This window comes from Coregonus clupeaformis, chromosome 19 (assembly GCF_020615455.1).
Source record: "Coregonus clupeaformis isolate EN_2021a chromosome 19, ASM2061545v1, whole genome shotgun sequence".
Taxonomy (NCBI): domain Eukaryota; kingdom Metazoa; phylum Chordata; class Actinopteri; order Salmoniformes; family Salmonidae; genus Coregonus; species Coregonus clupeaformis.
In genome coordinates this window covers 38,781,245-38,807,130 of record NC_059210.1, presented here as the reverse complement: position 1 = coordinate 38,807,130, position 25,886 = coordinate 38,781,245, and the positions used below count along the sequence as shown (strand labels likewise).

At 46.1% G+C, this 25,886-nt stretch overlaps 1 pseudogene; it reads right to left on the bottom strand.

Annotated features, from left to right (window-relative positions):
• LOC121559991 overlaps positions 1-25,886 on the bottom strand; it is a 117,103-nt pseudogene that overhangs the window by 1,452 nt on the left and 89,765 nt on the right.

Genomic DNA, 25,886 nt, shown 5'->3' with positions numbered 1-25,886 from the left:
TGGATGGGTAAGAGAGTGGGAGGGAGGGGTAGAGAGGGAGAGGAGGAGGAGAGTTGGGGAGAGAGAGATATTTTTAAGCAAAAAGGAGAGACAGCAAGCAGTAGCTTCTCTCACGCAGAATCCAAGATTACTGAACAGAATGAGGCGAGAAATACTATTTACTACAGTTGATGAAGGTGTCCAACAGCTGTTCTTTAGTCAGACCCCTGTCCACCTCCACCCTGATGATGTCACATGCCACACCCACAGCCTCCTGCTTGGTCTTGATGCAGAGGGAGATCTGATTGGCTGGTATTCTTGACAGGTGCCCTCCAGCCTGTGGAAGATAACGTTACGATACTGCTCCACCTGGGGATGGGATGAATGGAAGAAGAAATAACAAAGTGACACACTAAGCTCCCTTTCTATCCTGTCCTTTATTAGCAAGCAGTTTCAGACACACTTAGGTAGAAAGGCAGAGATTTGGGACATAGGAACTCACCACCACATTCTCATGAAAAAAAAAGTGACCAGTAGAGGGTACAAAAATACTATACCCAAAATCCAAGTGACCTATTTTGTGAATCCATATAATCATATTCATATTCTTCTTCTACTCTTTCCTTGTGTGTGTGTGTGTGTGTGTGCGTGTGCGTGTGCGTGTGTGTGTGTGTGTGTGTGTGTGTGTGTGCGTGTGTGTGTGTGTGTGCGTGCGTGTGTGTGTGTGTATACCAGGTGGATGTAGTTCTGCAGCAGCTGAAGAGGGATGAGGGATTCCAGGGTCAGCTCATCCAGACACGACTCCGACAGACCTGTCAAGAAACACACAACCAAACAGGAAATGAGCAAATCACAACACACACACACACACACACACACTCATATTCAGACCCATAGACATATGCAGACAGACACACACACACACACACACTTTCGAACATCCTCCTGAGTGTTTGACAGTGCTTTACATTTCAACAACACCGTCTCAGTGTCAGAAACTAGAGAAATCTTCCCTGTGCTGTCAAAACACAGTGTTCTAAGCAGACAGGAAATGAGCCAGCCAGTATTACACAGCAGAAAGAGAAACAGCTACAGTGAGGGAAAAAAGTATTTGATCCCCTGCTGACAAAATTTGCCCACTGACAAAGAAATGATCAGTCTATAATTTTAATGGTAGGTTTATTTGAACAGTGAGAGACAGAATAACAACAAAAAAATTCAGAAAAACGCATGTCAAAAATGTAATAAATTGATTTGCATTTTAATGAGGGAAATAAGTATTTGACCCCTCTGCAAAACATGACTTAGTACTTGGTGGCAAAACCCTTGTTGGCAATCACAGAGGCAACTCGAACCTTCAGCTCCCTCCACAGATTTTCTATGGGATTAAGGTCTGGAGACTGGCTATACATATATACACAGTGGGGAGAACAAGTATTTGATACACTGCCGATTTTGCAGGTTTTCCTACTTACAAAGCATGTAGAGGTCTGTAATTTTTATCATAGGTACGCTTCAACTGTGAGAGACGGAATCTAAAACAAAAATCCAGAAAATCACATTGTATGATTTTTAAGTAATTAATTTGCATTTTATTGCATGACATAAGTATTTGATCACCTACCAACCAGTAAGAATTCCAGCTCTCACAGACCTGTTAGTTTTTCTTTAAGAAGCCCTCCTGTTCTCCACTCATTACCTGTATTAACTGCACCTGTTTGAACTCGTTACCTGTATAAAAGACACCTGTCCACACACTCAATCAAACAGACTCCAACCTCTCCACAAAAGCCAAGACCAGAGAGCTGTGTAAGGACATCAGGGATAAAATTGTAGACCTGCACAAGGCTGGGATGGGCTACAGGACAATAGGCAAGCAGCTTGGTGAGAAGGCAACTGTTGGCGCAATTATTAGAAAATGGAAGAAGTTCAAGATGATGGTCAATCACCCTCGGTCTGGGGCTCCATGCAAGATCTCACCTCGTGGGGCATCAATGATCATGAGGAAGTATTTGATCCCCTGCTGATTTTGTACGTTTGCCCACTGACAAAGAAATGATCAGTCTATAATTTGAATAGTAGGTTTATTTGAACAGTGAGAGACAGAATAACAACAAAAAATAAGTATTTGACCCCCTCTCAATCAGAAAGATTTCTGGCTCCCAGGTGTCTTTTATACAGGTAACGAGCTGAGATTAGGAGCACACTCTTAAAGGGAGTGCTCCTAATCTCAGCTTTTTACCTGTGTAAAATACACCTGTCCACAGAAGCAATCAATCAATCAGATTCCAAACTCTCCACCATGGCCAAGACCAAAGAGCTCTCCAAGGATGTCAGGGATAAGATTGTAGACCTACATAAGGCTGGAATGGGCTACAAGACCATCGCCAAGCAGCTTGGTAAAGAAGGTGACAACAGTTGGTGCGATTATTCGCAAATGGAAGAAACACAAAATAACTGTCAATCTCCCTCGGCCTGGGGCTCCATGCAAGATCTCACCTCGTGGAGTTGCAATGATCATGAGAACGGTGAGGAATCAGCCCAGAACTACACGGGAGGATCTTGTCAATGATCTCAAGGCAGCTGGGACCGTAGTCACCAAGAAATCAATTTGTAACACACCATGCCGTGAAGGACTGAAATCCTGCAGCGCCCGCAAGGTCCCCCTGCTCAAGAAAGCACATATACAGGCCCGTCTGAAGTTTGCCAATGAACATCTGAATTATTCAGAGGAGAACTGGGTGAAAGTGTTGTGGTCAGATAAGACCAAAATGGAGCTCTTTGGCATCAACTCAACTCGCCGTGTTTGGAGGAGGAGGAATGCTGCCTATGACCCCAAGAACCCCATCCCCACCGTCAAACATGGAGGTGGAAACATTATGCTTTGGGGGTGTTTTTCTGCTAAGGGGACAGGACAACTTCACCGCATCAAAGGGACGATGGACGGGGCCATGTACCGTCAAATCTTGGGTGAAAACCTTCCCTCAGCCAGGGCATTGAAAATGGGTCGTGGATGGGTATTCCAGCATGACAATGACCCAAAACACACGGCCAAGGCAACAAAGGAGTGGCTCAAGAAGAAGCACATTAAGGTCCTGGAGTGGCCTAGCCAGTCTCCAGACCTTAATCCCATAGAAAATCTGTGGAGGGAGCTGAAGGTTTGAGTTGCCAAACGTCAGCCTCGAAACCTTAATGACTTGGAGAAGATCTGCAAAGAGGAGTGGAACAAAATCCCTCCTGAGATGTGTGCAAACCTGGTGGCCAACTACAAGAAACGTCTGACCTCTGTGATTGCCAACATGGGTTTTGCCACCAAGTACTAAGTCATGTTTTGCAGAGAGGTCAAATACTTATTTCCCTCATTAAAATGCAAATCAATTTATAACATTTTTGTTGTTATTCTGTCTCTCACTGTTCAAATAAACCTACCATTAAAATTATAGACTGATCATGTCTTTGTCAGTGGGCAAACGTACAAAATCATCAGGGGATCAAAAACCTTTTTCCCTCACTGTATGTGAAAGCTTCCCTGGCAACGCTCCAACACTGGCAGTGGGTGGATAGGGGATCAATAGAGACCCCTGAGTCATGGGGCGGCAGGTAGCTTAGTGGGTAAGAGCGTTGTGCCAGTAACCGAAAGGTCGCTGGTTCTAATCCCCGAGCCGACTAGGTGAAAAATCTGTCGATGTGCCCTTAAGCAAGGCACTTAACCCTAATTGCTCATGTAAGTCGCTCTGGATAAGAGCGTCTGCTAAATGACTAAAATGTAAATGTAAATGTATGTACACACACACACGAGAGAAGAGTAAAGTAGAGGAGAGGAGTTGTATTCCAAGATGATCAGGGTTGCCAGATTGGTTCCTTTGAGTCTGATGGTGATGTACTAGCTGAGAGACGGCTCCTGACCTGGCAACCACACTGTGTCACATACAACGACACAACAAGAGACACGTTAACAACAGCACCACACTGTATAAAAACACACAATACATGCTATACTCAAGCACGCACACATTTGCATACCGACAATAAATACAGCACTAAAACCTCCACAACATACTGTGTCTAGACAACTTTACACATTTCCACAGTTAATACTTTAAAGGTTCTGTAAGCACACACACTGGGTGCACCCACACATCCACTCCCTTAGAGGTGTCAACAAAGACATTTACATTTTAGTCATTTAGCAGACGCTCTTATCCAGAGCGACTTACAGTTAGTGGCCCCCCGTGGGAATTGAACCCACAACCCTGGCGTTGCAAGCGCCATGCTCTACCAACTGAGCTACAGGAGGACAAACCCAAAACCCATCGGGGGTGCTGATCTTCACTGACACAGAAACCAGACACATTTCTCTAAATATGCCAAACTCCCTCCCTCCCTCACTCTCTTGTCCTTGTGTTTTGATAAAGCGGTTGCTCCGGCAGAATTCCCACAGATGGTTTCCCCTTGACGTGTTAAACTGAGGACAGACCACTCCTCCTCTCCGTTGTCTGAGCTCAGACAGACTGGATGATTTTCCCCTGGCTAGACTAGATTTCACTCCGTCGGTTCAGACTCTATGTAACGAGCCAATCATTCACCAGTCTCTTGTGACAGCATTAACATTGAAATGTTCAAATTGGAATAGTTGATTTGGTTCTGGGTGCCGAGATTAGTAATTCATAGACAGGACACAGATTAGATTAGTCATTCATAGACAGGACACAGATTAGATTAGGCATTACTGCACTTCAACTACCTCAACTAGCCGGTGCCCCCGCACATTGACTCTGCACCGGTACCCCCCTGTATATATAGCCTCCCTACTGTTATTTTATTTTACTTCTGCTCTTTTTTTCTCAACACTTTTTTGTTGTTTTATTCAACTTTTTTATTAAAAATAAATGCACTGTTGGTTAAGGGCTGTAAGTAAGCATTTCACTGTAATGTCTGCACCTGTTGTATTCGGCGCATGTGGCCAATAAAATTTGATTTGATTTGATTTGATTCATAGACAGGACACAGATTAGATTAGTCATTCATAGACAGGACACAGATTAGATTAGTCATTCCTAGACAGGACACATTCTGGAGTTTGTCCAAACAATGTGAGCGGAAAATTGCCTCCTTGGAGGAATATAATGTATTATATTCTAATCGACTCAATCATTGAGAGATAAAGGGCTCTATTCAATCAAGCGTTATGGATTCCGCAATAGAAATGTAATGGTCATTTCCGATTGAGCCGACATACGCAGCGTTTACCCTGAATGCAGTCTCTGCTAAAGCAGGAACATTGCCTTTACATTTCAATCACACTGTAATGCTGAACTTCCACGATGTGGATTGAATAGAGGTCAACGTGTGTGTGTGTGTGTGTGTGTCTGTTTATTTTGGGCAGCCTCTCAGTGTGAGTGTGGTGTATTGTGATTGTGCCAAGCTCAATTAGGCTCGTGTCCCAGCCCTCTCCAGCTTGGCCCAGTCACACCTTTGGACAGGACCCAGGGACGAGTGCCATACAACAGAGCTGCCCTGTGTAAGGGTGTGATACAGAAATAGAGAGAGAGTGATAGAGAGAGTGTGTGTGTGTGTGCATGTATGCGCATGCTTGCGTTGTGTGAGTGTGTGTGTGTCTGTGTGTATGACCTTTGCTACACCAGCTGCAATGCCAGGTGCCTGGAAGAGCCCTGATATCAATAATCAGTTATCAAGGAGTCAATTCATTCCAAAACGATTCATCCAACAGTCACTGCAATTCAGCTTTTAACTGTGAATGTGAATACAACTAAATTAAACTTTGTTGACAGTCATTCATAAGATACTCTTCTTAACAAAAAAAAGTTTTTTTTATTTTACAGCCTGCTATTCATCTACTATTTACTCCTAAATGTCCAATTAAATAGTTAGTAACATTGAGAGATATGAAAACTATTTTTCTTAAGACCCATTCTTCCCGTAGTGATTCCCCTGGAATCAACTTATACTGTAAGAGCGATTCATCAGAGAGAATAAGAGAGATTCAAATGTATATAAGCGATTCAGTTCAGCAGGGAGTCGTTGGGTGCTTGGTCTCTCGTTGGGTGCCATCCATTCCCTCATGCTGACAAGGGGAAATTCAAACTTGAATCAGGAGGTGTTCAGGAGGCGGTCAGGGACAGCAGCTGTTTGGACCGTGTTGCGTTGCAGCTCAAAATAGACCGCAACACCTCGGTAAACTTGAATCTGGTTGGGGGATGCGTCTAAAATAACAGACAAGGCCCTGCTCACTGCCTGCGACAGGGACCAACGTGCATTCTCTCTGTTTGGGATATCCTTTAGAGATAGCGGGCTAGTCGGGATATTCTTTAGGGATAGCGGGCTAGTCGGGATATTCTTTAGAGATAGCGGGCTAGTTGGGATATCCTTTAGAGACAGCGGGCTAAGCTACACTGTGGTAAACATCAACATCAATAGCTGAGGCCATGCCAAAGTGTTAAAGTCATATTGGTATTTATAATAGGATAATAGGATAAGAAGTGAATAAAGTCAACTACAATCATTACAGCTCCTTACATTTGAGGACGGAGGCCATACTAGCAGGGGTCAGTCCCAGGTGTGTGTGTGTTGGTGTGTGTGTGTGTGTATTGGTGTCACCACAGAGCAGCTGGAGGTGAGAGGTCAAGGCTTAGCTCAGGGCATGGTTCAGGTCGGCCCAGTGCGTATCCCGCTGGACACACACACACCCCAGCACACTCACACACACACACTATCGTCAAACACCTCCACTAGACACATGGGCTGGCCTGAGCCTCTGGACTGGACACACATTAACACTCTGTAGGAGTCTGAGAGAGGGAGGGGGAGAGAGGGGAAGAGGGGAAGAGAGAAAATTACACTCACCAGTTTCAGACACAAACACTCATGCCTATAATCTCACACACACGCACAGACGCACACACACAGGTCCATGTACTAACGTAGGTTCTCCAGTAGGTCTTTACAGTCGTCGTACGTCCTGGTCGCTGTGGCTACACAACACCTCCAGTTCTGCAAGAGAGGTCATTTTTCTCTTAAACAGTGTGTGGCTACTCCATGCTGTGTGTGTGCGTGTATGTATGTGTATGTTGGTGCATGTGTGTGTACATATCTGTGATTGCGTGGTTGTGGTTCCCAGTCAAATAAGCTTATTAAACCATACAGAGAGAAGTTCCTGATCCAAAAAGTTGGGCAATTTCCAATAGTGTGTCTGTGAGTCTATAATGCATAATACAGTACGTTATCCAGTAAACCTCCATATGTCTGAGACAACAGTACATGATCAGTGTCCCAGTACCTTGAAGCCCCTGGCAGCAGCGATGTGTGCAGCGTCCAGCCATCACAGTTGGCCTGGTTGAGCAAGGTGCTGGACAGTACCGGGACCGTGGCAGGACCAGGGCTATGGTTGCGGTCAGGGTTAGGGTCATGGTGTGTGTGTAGTCAGGGGCAGGGTGGCAGATGAGGAGTTGCAAAGTGTCCACATGTCCCGAGATGACCCCGCACGGAGAGCCGTGCAGCTGTCCTGTGGATCACACACACATGTTAGCGTTGGGACACGCTCACACACACACACACACAAAGAAATGATCCACTTACACACACTCGAAACTGTTCACACAAAATTGGCAAGGCTTTCTGTGAAATATTAGTCAATATGATTTCTACAAATGTGATATGACAGAAATAGCCCAGTGAAGCTGTGTACGTAGGTAGTGTCCAGGAGACAACAACGTGGTGGCTATTCACAGAGGGGAGTCACCAAGCAAACTACAACAGAACTGTCTAAAAATATAAATAAATAAAACACATTTATAAATCATTGGCAAGAACAATTAGTCATATCCCATATATGTCGTTCAAGGGAATTCGGGACATGGGTGACTAGTTAACGTTAGCTTGGCTCTCTCTGTGTGTTCGTGCCGTGGGAGGAGGGGTTTCTTCGTTGGCAGATAGCAATGGCTAGCAAGTATGCTAACTATTCTAGCTAACTAACTGGCTGAATAAGTTGACGACGGACTCGCTCAAGCTGTCGGGACTAACCCACAAAGTTAGACACGGACACGAATGATCTGCTTGGCGTGTTGACACACTGGTGGTTTGTTGTGGCCGAGTATTGGTGCTAAACCGTGTTGTTGGAGTCCGGCATGCTAGTTGGCTGTGGCGTCATATGACTAGGTGCCCTGGACGGTTTTCACGGAAGAATACTGTACCAAGTTAGCTAGCTGAATAAACTAAGTTAGTCTATTCCTAGAAAACATTGAACCGCTGTAGTTTACAACAATTATAGTTTCTGAGGTGGAAGTTGGGAGAGTTATATTTGGGTGTTTCAGTGAAACGTAAGTGAGGGAGGCCCCGCTCTCTCGCTTTCCCAGATGTTTAGTTCATTTCATTCCGATCTCCTTTGCATTATTGTAGCCATTTTCTGTAGCCTGTCAACTATGCCTCTGTCTATCCCTGTTCTCTCCTCTCCGCACAGGCTATACAAACGCCTCACACCGCGTGGCTGCTGTCTCTCTAACCTGGTGGTCCCTGCACGCATGACCCACGTGGAGTTCCAGGTCTCCGGCAGCCTCTGGAACTGCCGTTCTGCGGCCAACAAGGCAGAGTTCATCTCAGCCTATGCTACCCTCCAGTCCCTCGACTTCTTGGCGCTGACGGAAACATGGATTACCACAGAAAACACTGCTACTTCTACTGCTCTCTCCTCGTCTGACCATGTGTTCCCGCATACCCCGAGAGCATCTGGTCAGCGGGGTGGTGGCACAGGAATCCTCATCTCTCCCAAGTGGACATTCTCTCTTTTTCCCCTGACCCATCTGTCTATCTCCTCATTTGAATTCCATGCTGTCACAGTCACTAGCCCATTCAAGCTTAACATCCTTGTCATTTATCGCCCTCCAGGTTCCCTTGGAGAGTTCATCAATGAGCTTGACGCCTTGATAAGTTCCTTTCCTGAGGATGGCTCACCCCTCACAGTTCTGGGTGACTTCAACCTCCCTACGTCTACCTTTGACTCATTTCTCTCTGCCTCCTTCTTTCCACTCCTCTCCTCTTTTGACCTCACCCTCTCACTGTCCCCCCCTACTCACAAGGCAGGCAATACGCTTGACCTCATCTTTACTAGATGCTGTTCTTCTACTAATCTCACTGCAACTCCCCTCCATGTCTCCGACCACTACTTTGTATCCTTTTCTCGCTCGCTCTCCTCCAACACTACTCACTCTGCCCCTACTCAGATGGTAATGTGCCGTCGCAACCTTCGCTCTCTCTCTCCCGCTACTCTCTCCTCTTTCATCCTATCATCTCTTCCCTCTGCTCAATCCTTCTCCCTCCAATCTCCTGATTCTGCCTCCTCAACCCTCCTCTCCTCCCTTTCTGCATCCTTTGACTCTTTATGTCCGCTATCCTCCCGGCCGGCTCGGTCCTCCCCTCCTGCTCCGTGGCTTGACGACTCATTGCGAGCTCACAGAACAGGGCTCCGGGCAGCCGAGCGGAAATGGAGGAAAACTAGACTCCCTGCGGACCTGCCATCTTTTCAATCCCTCCTCTCTACATTTTCTTCATCTGTTTCTGCTGATAAAGCCACTTTCTACCACTCTAAATTCCAAGCATCTGCCTCTAACCCTAGGAAGCTCTTTGCCACCTTCTCCTCCCTGCTGAATCCCCACCCTTTCTCAAAAAACCAACACTCGATCCCTCTGATGTCAACAACTACAGACCAGTATCCCTTCTTTCTTTTCTCTCCAAAACTCTTGAGCGTGCCGTCTTTAGCCAACTCTCTTGCTATCTCTCTCAGAATGACCTTCTTGAGCCAAACCAGTCAGGTTTCAAGACTGGTCATTCAACTGAGACTGCTCTTCTCTGTGTCACGGAGGCTCTCCGCACTGCTAAAGCTAACTCTCTCTTCTCTGCTCTTGTCCTTCTAGACCTGTCTGCTGCCTTTGATACTGTGAACCATCAGATCCTCCTCTCCACCCTCTCCGAGTTGGGCATCTCCGGCGCGGCTCACTCTTGGATTGTGTCCTACCTGACCGGTCGCTCCTACCAAGTGGCGTGGCGAGAATCTGTCTCCGCACCACGTGCTCTCACCACTGGTGTCCCCCAGGGCTCAGTTCGAGGCCCTCTCCTATTCTCGCTATACACCAAGTCACTTGGCTCTGTCATATCCTCACATGGCCTCTCCTATCATTGCTACGCAGACGACACACAACTAATCTTCTCCTTTCCCCCTTCTGATAATCAGGTGGCGAATCGCATCTCTGCATGTCTGGCAGATATATCAGTGTGGATGACGGCTCACCACCTCAAGCTGAACCTCGGCAAGACGGAGCTGCTCTTCCTCCCGGGGAAGGACTGCCCGTTCCACGATCTCGCCATCACGGTTGACAACACCGTTGTGTCCTTGCCGTGACCCTGGACAACACCCTGTCGTTCTCCGCTAACATCAAGGCGTTGACCCGATCCTGTAGGTTCATGCTCTACAACATTCGGAGAGTACGACCCTGCCTTACACAGGAAGCGGCACAGGTCCTAATCCAGGCACTTGTCATCTCCCGTCTGGATTACTGCAACTCGCTGTTGGCTTGGCTCCCTGCCTGTGCCATTAAACCCCTACAACTCATCCAGAATGCCGCAGCCCGTCTGGTGTTCAACCTTCCCAAGTTCACTCACGTCACCCCGCTCCTCCGCACACTCCACTGGCTTCCAGTTGAAGCTCGCATCTGCTACAAGACCATGGTGCTTGCCTACAGAGCTGTGAGGGGAACGGCACCTCCGTACCTTCAGGATCTGATCAGTCCCTACACCCAAAAAAGGGCATTGCGTTCATCCACCTCTGGCCTGCTGGCCACCCTACCTCTGCGGAAGCACAGTTCCCGCTCAGCCCAGTCAAAACTGTTCGCTGCTCTGGCACCTCAATGGTGGAACAAGCTCCCTCACGACGCCAGGACAGCGGAGTCACTCACCACCTTCCGGAGACACTTGAAACCCCACCTCTTTAAGGAATACCTGGGATAGGATAAAGTAATCCTTCTACCCACCCCCAAAAAAAATAAACATATTGTAAAGTGCTTATCCCACTGGCTATAAGGTGAATGCACCAATTTGTAAGTCGCTCTGGATAAGAGCGTCTGCTAAATGACGTAAATGTAAATATGGTTGCTGTAGAGACACAGGAAACCTATACAGTGAGGGAAAAAGGTATTTGATCCCCTGCTGATTTTGCACGTTTGCCCACTGACAAAAAAATTATCAGTCTATAATTTTAATGGTAGGTTTATTTGAACAGTGAGAGACAGAATAACAACAACAAAATCCAGAAAAACGCATGTCAAAAATGTTATAAATTGATTTGCATTTTAATGAGGGAAATAAGTATTTGACCCCCTCTCAATCAGAAAGATTTCTGTCTCACAGGTATCTTTTATACAGGTAACGAGCTGAGATTAGGAGCACACTCTTAAAGGGAGTGCTCCTAATCTCAGTTTGTTACCTGTATAAAAGACACCTGTCCACAGAAGCAATCAATCAATCAGATTCCAAACTCTCCACCATGGCCAAGACCAAAGAGCTCTCCAAGGATGTCAGGGACAAGATTGTAGACCTACACAAGGCTGGAATGGGCTACAAGACCATCGCCAAGCAGCTTGGTGAGAAGGTGACAACAGTTGGTGCGATTATTCGCAAATGGAAGAAACACAAAAGAACTGTCAATCTCCCTCGGCCTGGGGCTCCATGCAAGATCTCACCTCGTGGAGTTGCAATGATCATGAGAACGGTGAGGAATCAGCCCAGAACTACACGGGAGGATCTTGTCAATGATCTCAAGGCAGCTGGGACCATAGTCACCAAGAAAACAATTTGTAACACACTACGCCGTGAAGGACTGAAATCCTGCAGCGCCCGCAAGGTCCCCCTGCTCAAGAAAGCACATATACAGGCCCGTCTGAAGTTTGCCAATGAACATCTGAATTATTCAGAGGAGAACTGGGTGAAAGTGTTGTGCTTAGATGAGACCAAAATGGAGCTCTTTGGCATCAACTCAACTCGCCGTGTTTGGAGGAGGAGGAATGCTGCCTATGACCCCAAGAACACCATCCCCACCGTCAAACATGGAGGTGGAAACATTATGCTTTGGGGGTGTTTTTCTGCTAAGGGGACAGGACAACTTCACTGCATCAAAGGGACGATGGACGGGGCCATGTACCGTCAAATCTTGGGTGAGAACCTCCTTCCCTCAGCCAGGGCATTGAAAATTGGTCGTGGATGGGTATTCCAGCATGACAATGACCCAAAACACACGGCCAAGGCAACAAAGGAGTGGCTCAAGAAGAAGCACATTAAGGTCCTGGAGTGGCCTAGCCAGTCTCCAGACCTTAATCCCATAGAAAATCTGTGGAGGGGAGCTGAAGGTTTGAGTTGCCAAACGTCAGCCTCAAAACCTTAATGACTTGGAGAAGATCTGCAAAGAGGAGTGGAACAAAATCCCTCCTGAGATGTGTGCAAACCTGGTGGCCAACTACAAGAAACGTCTGACCTCTGTGATTGCCAACAAGGGTTTTGCCACCAAGTACTAAGTCATGTTTTGCAGAGGGGTCAAATACTTATTTCCCTCATTAAAATGCAAATCAATTTATAACATTTTTGACATGCGTTTTTCAGGATTTTTTTTATGTTATTCTGTCTCTCACTGTTCAAATAAACCTACCATTAAAATTATAGACTGATCATGTCTTTGTCTGTGGGCAAACATACAAAATCAGCAGGGGATCAAATACTTTTTTCCCTCACTGTATGTGAAACTCCTTGAACCATGATCACAGACTTTATTTTTATTTTTTAAGGCTCTGATCTGTTGGTTTCTGGTCCTATGACATTCTGTAAAGGTCCTGTGATGCAAATGTAAAAAGTGAAACTGTGTTTTGAAGGGTATTTATTCTAGGGACAGCACGACACGACTCGCCTATCAGACTTGAAAACCCAGTAGCTTTCTGTGATCTTGATTGTGCAAAAACAGTCCTGAGTGTGACAATAATGGACCGTTGAGGACATTAGGGGACAAAAGATTGAGTCATCAGAGAAACAATAATGGACAGTCTGAAAACAGGGTAACTGTAGGGGACTGCAGAGGACAGCAGGGCACAGTTGAGGACATCTGGGGCCAGTATAGGACATTATGGGAGAAAATAGGCCAGTTGGTGACTTACGGTGGTGGCTCGTGAGCGGTCTGCCCCGGCGTTGAGCAAGGCTCTGGTACAGTCCAGCCTGCCGGCTCCGCTGGCCATGAACAGAGGGGTCTGTCCCCCCACGGCCCTGTGGTCCACATCAACCCCTCCAGACACCAGGGCCTCCACACACCTGGACACAGGACACACACAGGAGAAGAGGTCAGGTTACACACATAGAGGTAGTGAAACTCTGTGAAATTACAGGTTTTGGTAACATCTCTGTGCTGTCAAACTGTCAACCTCTCTCTGTATTGTGAGAGCAGACATACAGTACTGCTCTGAGGATGTTTAGTTGAGGCAGGCCAATGAAGGTCTGTGTGTGTTTTTGGTTTTACTATGCTTGTTGGAACCAGAAGTCCTCACAAGGATAGTAAAACACGGACAATTTGGACAAGTGGGGACATTTCGCCGGTCCCCACAAGGAAAAAGGCTATTTTAGGCTCAGGGGTTAGATTTAGGATTAGAAGTTATGGTTAGGTTTAGGGCTAGGGGTTAAGGTTAGGTTTAGAGGATTGGGGTTAAGGTTAGGTTTAGGTGATTGGGGTTAAGGTTAGGTTTAGGGGATTTGGGTTAAGGTTAGGTTTAGGGCTAGGGGTTAAGATTAGGGGAGTGGGGTTAAGGTTAGGTTTAGGGGTTAGGGTTAAGGTTAGGTTTAGGGGATTGGGGTTAATGTTAGGTTTAGGGGATTTGGGTTAAGGTTAGGTTTAGGGCTAGGGGTTAAGGTTAGGTTTAGAGGATTGGGGTTAAGGTTAGATTTAGGTGATTGGGGTTAAGGTTAGGTTTAGGGGATTTGGGTTAAGGTTAGGTTTAGGGCTAGGGGTTAAGATTAGGGGAGTGGGGTTAAGGTTAGGTTTAGGGGTTAGGGTTAAGGTTAGGTTTAGGGGATTGGGGTTAATGTTAGGTTTAGGGGATTTGGGTTAAGGTTAGGTTTAGGGCTAGGGGTTAAGGTTAGGTTTAGAGGATTGGGGTTACGGTTAGGTTTAGGGGTTAAGGTTAGGTTTACGGGATTGGGGTTAAGGTTAGGTTTAGGGCTAGGGCTAGGGAAAATAGGATTTTAAATAGGAATCAATTGTTTGGTCCCCAGAAGGATAGTAAAACAAATAGAGGGGGAAAGCCGATCGGCACGCTGACTGTCACATCACACACAGAGTACATTACTGTAGCCCTGGTAATATACTGTATGCTCTGCCCTGGGACAGGATTAAGGCCTACTTCAGCTACCTGCCTTCAATTTCCTCACTCAACAGAGCATGCTATTGACCCTGGGCTGGCAATGTGTGCCCAGCACAGCATTGCTCACATGAAGGAAAACGCATCCCAGGGTTCTCCTGTTTCTTATCACTCTGTAGGTGTCCACACAGGGGCGCCAGCGAGGTTGACAACTGCCCTTAAACCCATAGACTTAGATAGACATGGTATTATTGTATCTGTCCCATTATGGCATCTGTGAGAGCAGGGGTAGTGCCATTGAGGCCATCTCCATTTTGATGTATTCAATTTTCTTCTTCTACTGGTAGACAAACTGAAAGGGTGCATAGTGCCACATGTAGTGTGTTTGTCTGAACAGGTACCTAGGTATTGCCACCTGCAGTTATGGAATGTTTGCTCACAAATATAATTCATTGGCTGATCCCTCCTGATGACATGGATGGAATCTTGTGATCCTTTCTTAACCCATAGGAAGTCCCATCCGGTTGACTACTTAAAAATAGGGGCGGCAGGTAGCTTAGTGGTTAAGAGCGTTGTGCCAGTAACGGAAAGGTCGCTGGTTCTAATCCCCGAGCCGACTAGGTGAAAAATCTATCTGTGCCCTTGAGCAAGGCACTTAACCCTAATTGCTCCTGTAAGTCGCTCTGGATAAGACCGTCTGCTAAATGACTAAAAACAACAAAACAAAAAATGGTCCAAGTCCTCAATGGCGCTGCCCATGCTAAAACGAGTCCTCTATCATTCTATGCCCTAAACCAGGGGTGGGCATGATCCTAGATCTGTGCCTAAGGGCAACTTCTTCTCGGAGCCGCCAAACACGGAGAGGACACTATATTAAACATGTACAGTAACACTCTTAGTGCCGGATTTGACAGTTTGTTGTATGTGATCCAATATCTGAGACACACTATCTGTCAGTTTATTGGAATGACAAATACTGAGCCAACAGTTACTGACAGTGGCTCTATCTGTAACCAGACAGTAGCCCTTTCCTGCAGTTAATGACCAAAAGCACCCTGTTTGGCCTCATGGGTGGAATGTTATTAATATCTTTCATAATTTCCTAATTAACAACAACGGAAATCTGGTGTTTCTATGTCAAACAGTTTTGTTATATTTCACTCTTCTGCGATGTATATAAAGTGTAATATTGGGATGCAAACTCAAAATTGAATAAATGTTAACTCCATATCTGACATGGTACAGGTGTCTTCAATTTTTTAAGCCCATAACCATGCGTGTGAGGTGTATACTTTTGTTTCAAAGTAGATTTGTTTAAGACTACCAATAATCACTCTGTGTGACCCTGATTTAGCCCACTGCAGTAAAAGGTTAAGGGGCTGCAGTATATAGCAATGATTGACAGGGGTTGATGTAAGGAGAGGGGTTAGTTGTGTTGTGGACCAACCTGTGATGTCCGTGCGCGGAGGCAAAGTGTAAAGGCGTAAATCGTTTTTCAGCAGAAACAGCAGAAACCCCCGAAATCAGCAGCAGCTTGACGCAGTCTGAGAGAGAAGCAGAGCGAGGGGGGGCGGGCGAGCGAGGGAGGGAGAAAGAGAGGGAGGGGGGAGAGAGAGAGAGAAATAACCATTGATTTCCAAGTTCTGTGCTTTCTCTGTCTTCTCCTTTAAATGACACCATGATAGCAGGTTTTACAGTTATCCTTCAGTACTGTTTATGGAACAATGCTCCTTGAATGTCAGAACGCTATCAAACATGACAGAAAGGCTTCAAATATTGGCTGCAATAGGTATTGTGTGTGTGTGTGTGTGTGTGTGTGTGTGTGTGTGTGTGCATGTATTCCCCAAGAGTGGAACAGCATGGGCTTTCTATGAGACACTTGAGTGAGCAGGCATCTCTGTCCCTTGAGGCCACATTTCCCATGTTGTCTATCTACAGTAATTCTGTGCTTCATGTCAATTACAATAACCATATTGACTAATATGAATGGATTCTGAATATCTTCGATAGACTGCACCATATAGAACACTAATACTACAACACCACAATTACAGTAGTAATTTAACAGGATCTCTATGACTGTCCCACTGTACCTGAGTGTCCATTTTGAGCAGCAGAAAACAGAGCAGAGGTTGAGTGGTCTTCAAGGAGACTAAAATTATCCGTTGGATCTCGGTTAAGCGGCATTGACAATAAAGTGACATTTCCCTGGGAAGCAGCTTGGAGGAGCAGGGGGCGCCCGTCGTCCAGGGCAACGGGCCCACCACAGTTTAGCGAGGGGACTATGGAGGGACACCAGCCTAACAGGAGTTAAAGGGGACACAAGGTTTAACATGGCAGAGAAGCTTTAATAGAGAGAAGGGGAAAGAGGGAGATGGATACTACGACACCTGAGTTCCACAACACATGTCCTGGCTGAAGACTAGTCTGGTAAGAGCTCAAAATACAATGAATGCATGAATCTATACTGAACAAAAATATAAAAAATACAAAAAATATAAATGCAACATGCTACAATTTCAAAGATTTTACTGAGTTACAGTTTATATAAGGAAATCAGTAAATTGAAATAAATTCATTAGGCCCTAATCTATGGATTTCACATGACTGGGCAGGGGCACAGCCAAGGGTGGTTCTGGGAGGGCATAGGCCCACCCATTGGGGAGCCAGGCCCAGCCAATCAGAATTTGTTTTTATCCACAAAAGGGCTTCATTACAGACAGAAATACTCCTCAGTTTCATCAGCTGTCCGGGTGGCTGGTCTCAGACAATCCCGCAGGTGAAGAAGCCAGATGTGGAGGTCCTGGCTGGTGTGGTTACCCGTGGTCTGTGTTTGTGAGGCCGGTTGGACGTACTGTCAAATTCTCTAAAACGAGGAGGCAGCTTATGGTAGAGAAATTAATATTAAATTATCTGGCAACATCTCTAGTGGACATTCCTGCAGTCAGCATGCCAGTTGCCAATCCCTCAAAGCTGTGTTACAAAACTGCAAATTTTAGAGTGACCTTTTATTGTCCTCAGCACAAGGTGCACCTGTGTAAGGATCATGCTGTTTAATCAGCTTCTTGATATGCCACACCTGTCAGGTGGATGGATTATCTTGGCAAAGGAGAAATGCTCATTAACATGGATGTAAACAAATTTGTGCACAAAATTTGAGAGAAATACGCTTTTTGTGCGTATGGAACATTTCTGGGATCTTTAATTTCAGCTCATGAAACATGGGACCAACACTTTACATGTTGCGTTTATATTTTTGTTCCGTATATTTGGATATTGGAGTGAATTAAAGTCTGGAATCCTTAGATTTTTTTCCCTCTAACATCATTGCACGTGTGATAGAACAGCATAATATTTACAGCATTTTGTTTTTTTTAACCACACTGCTTGATGCACCTCAACTCCTCTTTGTCCATAAAACAAAACAATAACAAACGTGCTGGGGCGGAGAGTGGTGCTGTTTCCTCTAATTCGGATTCCAAAGTTTCCAGAGTTGGTTCATTTTGCTTCATATTACCTAGGTAGTAGCTACACAGAGTAAATTGCCTTTGAGGACAGGTGGACAAGTCATGGAACCCAGGTGTCATCTCAACCAGATGACCGCCCAATCATCCATCCCATTCATCCACACACACAATCACCCATTCACATGGGTATTTAATGTCAATCAGCAAACCAACCTCATCCATGCACAAACCACTTAGTATGTTAAAAACACTGTTACTTGGCAGGATGTGTGTGAGCATAGAAGGACATGAAGAAGAAAATATAAGGTGATTCTGTCAGTAAAAGGAGAAGAAGAAAGTATAAAAGCCTATAACTATAACTTCAATTTGCAACTAAAAAGCATAGTATTGTACACCCCTAATCTTTTGCAAAATGCTAAACTTTGCTCTATGGTTGGGGTGGGAGGGAAAGTGAAGGCCATTGTTAGCTACAATGCTATAAAGGAACGCCATGGGTTATTTGGCACTTCTCGGGACAAGCAGGTGAAAAGGGTTCAGTTGAGAGCAAAGAGAGCTGAAGACCTTTAACCTTTAGACCCCCTTGTCAGAGAGACTGAAAAGGAGAGGGGGAGGAAAGGAAGAGACATATATTTCATAATTTTAACGACACCAGCGGTTGATAGCCATTACCGTTGCGCTTTCCAAGACGTCTGACTAAGTTACTGTTTTGGGATACTGAAGTAACAGAAACTGCTGGTGAAATTAAATCTGGTGTTTAGTTTGGTCTTTTGAGGTGAGAGTCAAACCTGTCTCACTGCTGTGGAGGAAGACTTAGTATAGTGCAGTTGTAGTATAGTCTAAATAGAAATGTGTTTTGGCAAAAGAGTATTCTAGGACATGATGACATTTTACCCAATATATTGTAACATTAAGACTAATTTTACTTGTAAGAGATCTGATGTGAACATTACCCTAAAATGCTGATATATCCCTTCATGAAATAAGTGGAATCAGTAGAATAGAAAACGAGCACATTCCTAGTTAGTTTCAGTCAAAATTCGCTAAAGCACTTTTCTTATCCATACACAATGAGATAAAATTGAAATAAAACAAACAGAACTTGCATCATGCAACTCATCTACTTAATTGCTTGAAATGCGTTATGAAATGTGTTTTTTCAACCAATTGCGACAATAAACCCATGTTGCAATATAAACAGAAGCAAGCATATTATGGCATAAACATTCAAAGCACTATAAACATCCACATGATACTGTAAGTACATCATAACATACAGTGCCTTGTAAAAGTATTGATCCCCCTTGGTGTTTTTCCTATTTTGTTGCATTACAACCTGTAATTTAAATTGATTTTTATTTGGATTTCATGTAATGGGCATAAACAAAACAGTCCATATTGGTGAAGTGAAATGAAAAAAATAATTTGTTTCAAAAAATTCTAAAAACTAAATAATGGGAAAATTATGCGTGCATATGTATTCACCCCCTTTGCTATGACGCCCCTAAATAAGATCTGGTGCAACCAATTACCTTCAAAAGTCACATAATTTGTTAAATAAAGTCCACCTGTGTGCAATCTAAGTGTCACATGATCTCAGTATATATACACCTGTTCTGAAAGGCCCCAGAGTCTGCAACACCACTAAACAAGGGGCACCACCAAGCAAGCGGCACCATGAAGACCAAGGAGCTCTCCAAACAGGTCTGGGACAAAGTTGTGGAGAAGTACAGATCAGGGTTGGGTTATAAAAACATATCCGAAACATTGAACATCCCACGGAGCACCATTAAATCCATTATAAAAAAATTGAAAGAATATGGCACCACAACAAACCTGCCAAGAGAGGACCGCCCACCAAAACTCACAGATCAGGCAAGGAGGGCATTAATCAGAGGGGCAACAAAAATACCAAAGATAACCCTGAAGTAGCTGCAAAGCTCCACAGCGGAGATTGGAGTATCTGTCCATAGGACCACTTTAAACCGTACAGTCCACAGAGCTGGGCTTTACGGACGAGTGGCCAGAAAAAAGCCATTGCTTAAATAAAAAAATAAGCAAACACGTTTGGTATTCGCCAAAAGGCATTTGGGAGACTCCCCAAACATATGGAAGAAGGTACTCTGGTCAGACGAGACTAAAATTGAGCTTTTTGGCCATCAAGGAAAACGCTGTCTGGCACAAACCCAACACCTCTCATCACCCTGAGAACACCATCCCCACAGTGAAGCATGGTGGTGGCAGCATCATGCTGTGGGATGTTTTTCATCGGCAGGGCCTGGGAAACTGGTCAGAATTGAAGGAATGATGGATGGTGCTAAATACAGGGAAATTCTTGAGGGAAACCTGTTTCCGTCTTCTAGAGAGTTGAGACTGGGACGGAGGTTCACCTTCCTGCAGGACATTGACCCTAAGCATACTGCTAAAGCAACACTTGAGTGGTTTAAGGGGAAACATTTAAATGCCTTGGAATGGCCTAGTCAAAGCCCAGACCTCAATCCAATTGAGAATCTGTTGTATGACTTAAAGATTGCTGTACACCAGCGGAACCCATCCAACTTGAAGGAGCTAGAGTAGTTTTGCCTTGAAGAATGGGCAAAAATCCCAGTGACTAGATGTGCCAAGCTTATACAGACACACCCCAAGAGACTTGCAGCTGTAATTGCTGCAAAAGGTGGCTCTACAAAGTATTGACTTTGGGAGGGGTGAATAGATATGCATGCTCAAGTTTTCCGTTTTTTTGTCTTATTTCTTGTTTGTTTCACAATAAAAAAAAATTTGCATCTTCAAAGTGGTAGGCATGTTGTGTAAATCAAATGATACAAACCCCCCCAAAAAATCAATTTTAATTCCAGGTTGTAAGGCAACAAAATAGGAAAAATGCCAAGGGGGGTGAATACTTTCGCAAGCCACTGTACAGAGTGTAGGAACATGGAGTTGAAACAGGAAGGAAAATGGAATGGACAGGGGTCATTTGGAGGAGTTAGTGTGTGCATGTAGAGGGGTGATGATGATGAAGAGGAAGAAGCATGCTAGTGGACTGGGGATGAGGGGAGAGAGCAGCCTCTGGCATCAGCTTCAGAGAGGAGAGGGTTACTCACAGGAACCCTACACACCCATCTGAACAGGGAAAACTTAGCCTCAAAACCTCATTGCCTCAAATAACACTGGAGTAACGCTCCTCGAGCTAGCTAGCCTAGCATCTGACCCTTTACCCTGCAGGCACATTATATTGGCCTGCCACTGGTCTGTTTACAGCTGCTAGCTGGGGGATAACGTGTCAGAATAGGACTCAGGAGAAGCAGGGAGACGACAGGCTCCAGAAGGAGGGGGAGGAGGATTAAGTATTCGTACAGAGAGTTCAGTTCTCAAGCAGTGGTCGGTTTAGGGCCAAGAGGGATATAGTCACTGCAGCAAAGAGCAGGAGTTAACTTGACTGACCCTGCTCTTTTGTGTTCTCCATTGGACTCCTGTCGTTAAAGCAGGTTCCCTATGGCCTGAATCCTACGCTAGGTTAGGCTAACCTAGCATTGGAAAGATAGTTGGAGCGGAGAGGTAGAGGCAGTAAGGGGAGAGCGGTAGGGGAGCGTGGTGCCCCTTTACCTGATGCTGTTGCCAGGGGGCTGCCTGGGGCTACGGGATGGAACGCTAGCGGAGGAGGAGGGGTTTATGGAGGAGGGGCTACTGACAGTGATGGCAACGCTGGCGGGGGGGCACTCTGCACACGTGGCCTGGTGCGGCCCCCTCACCCCCCTCGGGGGGGGGCAGGCACCCACCTGAGACGCCGTCAGGGCTGGGACCAGATCCAGGGCGGGTTTGGGCGGCAGCTGGGGCGTGCCAGGTTTTAACCCCGCCCCGGGGGAGCGGCTGCTGTCCCCCACCACTTTGATGGGTGGGTGGGGAGGGGAGGGGGTCTGGGAGAGGCCCGGCTTTTTGGGGGGGATGGGGGGCGGGTTTCCCCGGTCGATCCTGGCCACTGTGGGGGACTTGATGCCGATGGGGTGGCCCAGGCGGCCAGGGAAGGGCCCCCCTTCTGAGGTGGAGTGGGGCAAGCCGGGACGGAGGGCTCCGGGGCCCCCTGCTGGGGGGCTGGTAAAGCGTGAGAGGACCTGCGTGACGGTGTGTCGCGCTTGCTGCTTGGCGGCAAAGTTGTCTCGGTTGGTGGGGGAGAGGTCGCGGGACGGCGGGCTGCTCTGGGAGGATGTGCCATTTTGGTCTTGCTCCTGGAACTTGTAGCGGGCAGCCTGGACACGAGGGCTCACCCCCGTGGATACGGCTGAGGTGGGGGCAGGGGAGTGTAACCCACCATGGGGCGTCTGGCCCTCGGCTCCGTTCTCCCCTGTTTGAAGAAGTCCTCCTGAGCTGCTGTGGACCAGCCCCCGGCCTGCGCTGGGTGTCTTGGGCAGGCTGAGGCCCGCGTAGTTGGTGGGAGTGGGTTTGACGGGGATGGTGAGGGGGCTCGGCTTCTTCTGCCCCTCGGCCTCTGGAGGGGGCAGGTCCGTTTGGCAGGAAGCCGTCCGGGAGCTGACTGGCTCTGTGGCCACAGCAACAGATGCTGTGTGTTTGGGAGGTGGGGTGTTGGTGGTAGCGGTGGGATCCATAGCAGTAGCCGCAGCCGGTTGGGCCGGGGTAGTGGCTTTACCATCCTTACCATCTTTAACGTCCTTACCGTCCCGTTCAGTCCTGAGCTGCTCTACCTGCCGGCGCAGGCTCAGGCTCTCTGTCTCCTCTCGGCCCAGCCTGGCGCGCAGCTGTTCGCGCTCAGTGTCCAGCTCTGACAGCTGCTTCTCCATCTTGGCCTCCATCTGCTGTCCACGCTGCCTCTCTGCTGTCAGCTCCTCCTGCAGCAGTCCGGCCAAGCGGCCCTCCTCATCCAGCCGGGCAGAGATCTCATCGAAGCGCTGCGACTCCTCCACCACGCGCGTGGCCAGCTGCTTGCACTCCCTCACCAGCATCATAACCATGTGCTTGTTCTTCTCCCGCTCGTCCTTCAGCTGGGCGGTTAGTTTACGGTGTTCCTGCTCCAGACTATGCAGCTGTAGCTTCTCCATCTCCAGCTGACAGATAGATAGATCACAAGTTAGTCAGAGGAGATGTCGTTTAGAAAACACACACATACTGTTTGACAGACAGAACAACACACAGCTATCCCAAACATCAATACTGTAACTCTTATCCCAAACATCAATACTGTAACTCTTATCCCCAACATCAATACTGTAACTCTTATCCCAAACATCAATACTGTAACTCTTATCCCAAACATCAACACTGTAACTCTTATCCCAAACATCGAAACTCAATCACACACATTATCTATACCCCCTCAGTCATGTGTCAGAACATACACGCCCAGATCACACCACCACTAAACATCACAGATATAGCAAGGGCATACACATCTACCACCCACATCTGGTATATCTTTCACACCACAAACATCATGTCACATTCACGCCCACACATGACATGACAGTATACAGTGCATTCGGAAAGTATTCAGACCCCTTCCCTTTTTCAACGTTTTGTTACGTTACAGCCTTATTCTAAAATAATCTACACAAGATACCCCATAATGACAAAGCGAAAACAGGTTTTTAGAATTTTTTGCAAATGTATTAAAAATAATAAAATATAAATACTTTATTTACATACAGTTGAAGTCGGAAGTTTACATACACCTTAGCCAAATACATTTAAACTCTGTTTTTTACAATTCCTGACATTTAATCCTAGTAAAAATTCCCTGTCTTAGGTCAGTTAGAATCACCACTTTATTTTAAGAATGTGAAATGTCAGAATAATAGTAGAGAGAATGATTTATTTCAGCTTCTATTTCTTTCATCACATTCCCAGTGGGTCAGAAGTTTACATACACTCAATTAGTATTTGGTAGCATTGCCTTTAAATTGTTTAACTTAGGTCAAACGTTTCGGGTAGCCTTCCACAAGCTTCCCACAATAAGTTGGGTGAATTGTGGCCCATTCCTCCTGACAGAGCTTGTGTAACTGAGTCAGGTTTGTAGGCCTCCTTGCTCGCACACGCTTTTTCAGTTCTGCCCACAAATGTTCTATAGGATTGAGGTCAGGGCTTTGTGATGGCCACTCCAATACCTTGACTTTGTCGTCCTTAAGCCATTTTGCCACAACTTTGGAAGTATGCTTGGGGTCATTGTCCATTTGGAAGACCCATTTGTGACCAAGCTTTAACTTCCTGACTGATGTCTTGAGATGTTGCTTCAATATATCCACATAATTTTCCTTCCTCATGATGCCATCTATTTTGTGAAGTGCACCAGTCCCTCCTGCAGCAAAGCACCCCCACAGCATGAAGCTGCCACCCCCGTGCTTCACGGTTGAGATGGTGTTCTTCGGCTTGCAAGCATTCCCCTTTTTGCCAAACAGTTCTATTTTGTTTCATCAGACCAGAGGACATTTCTCCAAAAAGTAAGATCTTTGTCCCCATGTGCATTTGCAAACCGTAGTCTGGCTTTTTTATGGCGGTTTTGGAGCAGTGGCTTCTTCCTTGCTGAGTGGACTTTCAGGTTATGTCGATATAGGACTTGTTTTACTGTGGATATAGATACTTTTGTACCTGTTTCCTCCAGCATCTTCACAAGGTCCTTTGCTGTTGTTCTGGGATTGATTGGCACTTTTCGCACCAAATACGTTCATCTCTAGGAGACAGAACGCGTCTCCTTCCTGAGCGGTATGACGGCTGCGTGGTCCCATGGTGTTTATACTTGCGTACTATTGTTTGTACAGATGAACGTGGTACCTTCAGGTGTTTGGAAATTTCTCCCAAGGATGAACCAGATTTGTGGAAGTATTTTTTTCGGAGGTCTTGGCTGATTTCTTTTGATTTTCCCATGATGTTAAGCAAAGAGGCACTGAGTTTGAAGGTAGTTCTTGAAATACATCCACAGGTACACCTCCAAATGACTAAAATGATGTCAATTAGCCTATCAGAAGCTTCTAAAGCCTTGAAATCATTTTCTGGAATTTTCCAAGCTGTTTAAAGGCACAGTCAACTTAGTGTATGTAAACTTCTGACCCACTGGAATTGTGATACAGTGAATTATAAGTGAAATAATCTGTAAACAATTGTTGGAAAAATTACTTGTGTCATGCACAAAGTAGATGTCCTAACCGACTTGTCAAAACTATGTTAACAAGAAATGTGTGGAGTGGTTGAAAAATGAGTTTTAATGACTCCAACCTAAGTGTACGTAAACTTCTGACTTCAACTGTAAGTATTCAGACCCTTTCCTATGAGACTCGAAATGGAGCTCAGGTGTATCCTGTTTCCATTGATCATCCTTGAGATGTTTCTACAACTTTAGTGGAGTCCACCTGTGGTAAATTCAATTGATTGGACATGATTTGGAAAGGCACACACCTGTCTATATAAGGTCCCACAGTTGACAGTACAAGTCAGAGCAAAAACCAAGCCATGAGGTCGAAGGAATTGTCCGTAGAGCACCGAGACAGGATTGTGTCGAGGCACAGATCTGGGGAAGGGTACCAAAACACTTCTGCAGCATTGAAGGTCCCCAAGAACACAGTGGCCTTCATCATTCTTAAATGGAAGAAGTTTGGAACCACCAAGACTCTTCCTAGAGCTGGCCGCCCAGCCAAACTGAGCAATCGGGGGAGAAGGGCCTTGGTCAGGGAGGTGACCAAGAACCAGATGGTCACTCTGACATAACTCTGACAGAGTTCCTCTCTTACACAGAAAGCAGCATAGGTCCTAATCCAGGCACTTGTCATCTCCCGTCTGGATTACTGCAACTCGCTGTTGGCTGGGCTCCCTGCCTGTGCCATTAAACCCCTACAACTACAAGAACGCTGCAGCCCGTCTGGTGTTCAACCTTCCCAAGTTCTCTCATGTCACCCCGCTCCTCCGCACACTCCACTGGCTTCCAGTTGAGGCTCACATCTACTACAAGACCAAGGTGCTTGCCTACGGAGTTGTGAGGGGAATGGCACCTCCTTACCTTCAGGCTCTGATCAGACCCTACACCCAAACGAAGGCACTACGTTCATCC